This window comes from Procambarus clarkii, chromosome 52 (genome assembly GCF_040958095.1).
Source record: "Procambarus clarkii isolate CNS0578487 chromosome 52, FALCON_Pclarkii_2.0, whole genome shotgun sequence".
NCBI classification, from domain to species: Eukaryota; Metazoa; Arthropoda; class Malacostraca; order Decapoda; family Cambaridae; genus Procambarus; species Procambarus clarkii.
In genome coordinates this window covers 25,978,128-25,981,328 of record NC_091201.1, presented here as the reverse complement: position 1 = coordinate 25,981,328, position 3,201 = coordinate 25,978,128, and the positions used below count along the sequence as shown (strand labels likewise).

General features: G+C 46.1%; 1 long non-coding RNA gene across 1 annotated transcript in view; it reads left to right on the top strand.

The window, feature by feature from the left end:
• The first annotated feature begins 2,092 nt into the window (after positions 1 to 2,092).
• The window catches only part of LOC138352237 (uncharacterized), a 79,282-nt gene continuing 78,173 nt past the window's right edge, over positions 2,093 to 3,201 (top strand). Inside the window, exon 1 of the long non-coding RNA XR_011222720.1 lies at positions 2,093 to 2,377. This is a non-coding gene — a long non-coding RNA (uncharacterized lncRNA). The remainder of the gene's footprint in view (positions 2,378 to 3,201) is intronic.

Below are 3,201 nucleotides of genomic sequence, written 5' to 3'. Positions count from 1 at the left end.
CCTGAGGTACAGTACCCCTGAGGTACAGTACCCCTGAGGTACAGTACCCCGGAGGTACAGTACCCCTGAGGTACAGTACCCCTGAGGTACAGAACCCCGGAGGTACAGGCCTGTGAAATACACAACCCATGTACGAACCTTGGGAACACTTCCCTTATGGTACACAACCCTATACCACACCTCCCTAAGGTACACTAAGGTACACGACCCTAGGGTTCCTTAAGGGGTACACTTGCTTGTGGAGTGTATTTACTGAAGCAATAATTATGATATTAACCTGAATGGTTTGGCAACAAGAATCTTTTTTCAAGAAGTCACAGAAAATTTTGCTATGTGTTTAATTACAATAATACTAATTATAATAATTTAATTACTATTATTATTAGTAATGGTGGTGGTAGTTAAACTATTAATATTATTATTTTTTTGCAATAGGACTAATAGTTGCAGTGCTGCTGTAGTTTTAATTGTGATATTAACAGCAGTAGAATGAGAAGGAGTTTAGTAATACAAGGAACGACAGTTGAAAAGGCACATGTTTGGTGGTGGTGGTGGTGGTGGTGAGAATAGTGGTTGGAGTGGTGGGACAAGTAGTTAGTAGCTTTGCTGGTTATAAATGGCGGTAGTTGTGGGGTAGAAGGTGATGGTTGTTGTTGTAATAAGGGGGGTTGGGTGTGGTGGTGATGGTTATAGTTAGGTTGTGTGGTGATAGCAATACTGGTTGATGGTGGTAGTGGTGGTGGTGGTGGTGGTAAGAGTATTGAATTTGGTGATGTCGTTTGTCACCACCACCATCCCTATTAGTGGTAGTGGTGATGGTGGTAGTGTTCAGGATGATGGTGGTAAATGTAGTAATTGTTGTGGTACTGGTAGCGATGTAGGAGATAAGGTGGAAATAAGTAATTGGCCAGGTACCATTATCTGGATGAGAACTTGGTCCTATTGGTACTGGTAACAGGTACTGGTAGATAGTACTGGTGGTTCTAGTGGTCCTTGTAGTACTAGAAGTACTGGTATCATATCAGCATATCAGCCTCAGAAATAAGTCACACATGCTACTTGAAAAAAAACTAAAAAACAAGCCCTAGTCGTCTGAATACCAATGGCGAACCACAACAGCCAGACAAATCCAGCTTCCTATATAAGTAAATATGATGCTCTGACCAAAAGAATGGTATCGAATGACAGTGGAAACTATAGAAGTAGTTTGGCAGCAGTTGATAAGGAGTGGGGTGGGGTGGGGTGAGGAGGGGATGAGGCGTTGTGGAAGTCACGATATCAAACGAGATATCCAGAGATCAGCAGTAGTGATGCTACCCCTGAGGGGGTACAGGGTAGGGGGGGGGGTGTATAACGAATATTCTTCACTAAAGAAGACATCTTAGAAAATTTGCTTTACTTTGGAAATCACCTTTACTTAAGAAATCTTCTTTACTCAAGAAATCTTGACTAAGCTCCAGTGTAGCTCTCATGGAAATAGTTACAAGGAAAACTAAACAAGGAAAGTAAGTTACAACTTACACAACCTGTGTTGTGTAAGTTGTAACTGAAGCAGTGGTAAGTTATGGGGTTGTACCAGTGGTAAGTTGTGGTTATACAAGAGGGGTAACAGTTGACTGTACCATTGCTAACAGTGACTGTACAAGTGGTAACAGTGATCGTGACAGTGACGAAGGGGGGGGGGGAAGGGGAATCATCAGTGGCTAAACTGTGCGATGATGACACTGGCAAAAATGATGACAGCAACGGCAGCTGCGGCATGGAACACAAATGACTGTGGAAGTCGCCCGTTGCACAGAGAACGCAGAGGAGAAGGAGAAGGAGTAAGAAAAGTCAGGAGAAAGTGCGTGAGAGAAAGAGAATCAGGAGTAAATAAGACGAAGAATGCGGAGAAAGATTGAGAAAAAAAAGGGGAAGAGTTGCAGGGTGTAAGAAGAGATAAAAGAAGAAGGAGGAGGAGGAAGAGAAGGAGGAGCAACAGCAGAGGTGTAACACCCCCCTCCTCTCCCTCCCCCTCCCCCCCCCGTGATGCGGGAGTTATATGACATAAATACATAGCTCCTCCCTCCCCGGCCGACATGGCGGAGGCGCGACGACCCGACATTCGCCGTCGACACCTGTTTTATCCTCTAATTCCAACTCTAACATTGATTTTTTCTTGACGTGCAGGCGCCCCACACCGCCGCCGATGCCCTTGCACGACGTGCAGGCGGCACGGGGCCGAAGCGTGGACGAGAGAGCCGAATATGTGTGTGATGTTGCACAGGCCTGCCGTGAGATGTGCCCTGGGCAGCCTGCAATACAGCACTCTCTCTCTCTCTGGAGATTCTAGCCAGCCAGCCTCCGCAACGCACTGTTCTCTCTCTCCTCTCTTCAGGTAGGTCCGCCGCGCCTCTCCCCCACGCCACACCCCTCCTCGTTGGGCGTGTGTGTGTGTGTGTGTGTGTGTGTGTGAGTGTGTGTGTGTCGTGGGCGTGTTGCAAGATACCTTTAGCGCCGATTTGTGGGCGGGGAGGCGCATCGCACATGCACTGCAATCCCCGCCCCTTCAAGGAGTATACGCAAGCGCGGAGCAAACTTGTTCCATCTTACTACATCGATTTTCAATAATCAATGCAATATACAATAATACGCAGATTTACAAAATGAGATGTTTCGTGATAATCGCTGACTGACTAATAATGTGCAACCTAGAGTACAGTTCTCCCCCTCCCCCCCAGATATATTTTTTTCTGTGGGGGTATACTTGTATATTTAGAAGCTGCGAAGGTAAACTGCTTTCCGACGAGACGGAACAGGAGTTAGAGAGGGAGAGAGAGAGAGAGAGATGGCACCCACTGACCCCTAGTGCCACAAGTGACCCCTACTTGACGCCACTTGGGGTCAAGGTGGTAGGTGGAGTCCAGTCAAGGTGTTCAACGCTCTCTCTCACTCTCACTCTCACCATGAGAGTTCACGAAAAAAAAAAATGGAACGACATGACGCTTGATAATTTAATCCGTGAGCCCATTTGTTGGTCCGGGATTCATACAACAGGAGATCTGACAGATTTATACGCGACAGTGGTGAATATCCCGTAATCTGAATGGAATCTGCCTATGATAAATAGGTACAAATGTCATTCGAATATATTCACCCCAAAATAACCATATCGTTATCGATACTAATTCATTCTTCTGCTCAGAGCTACACCCCAGCTTC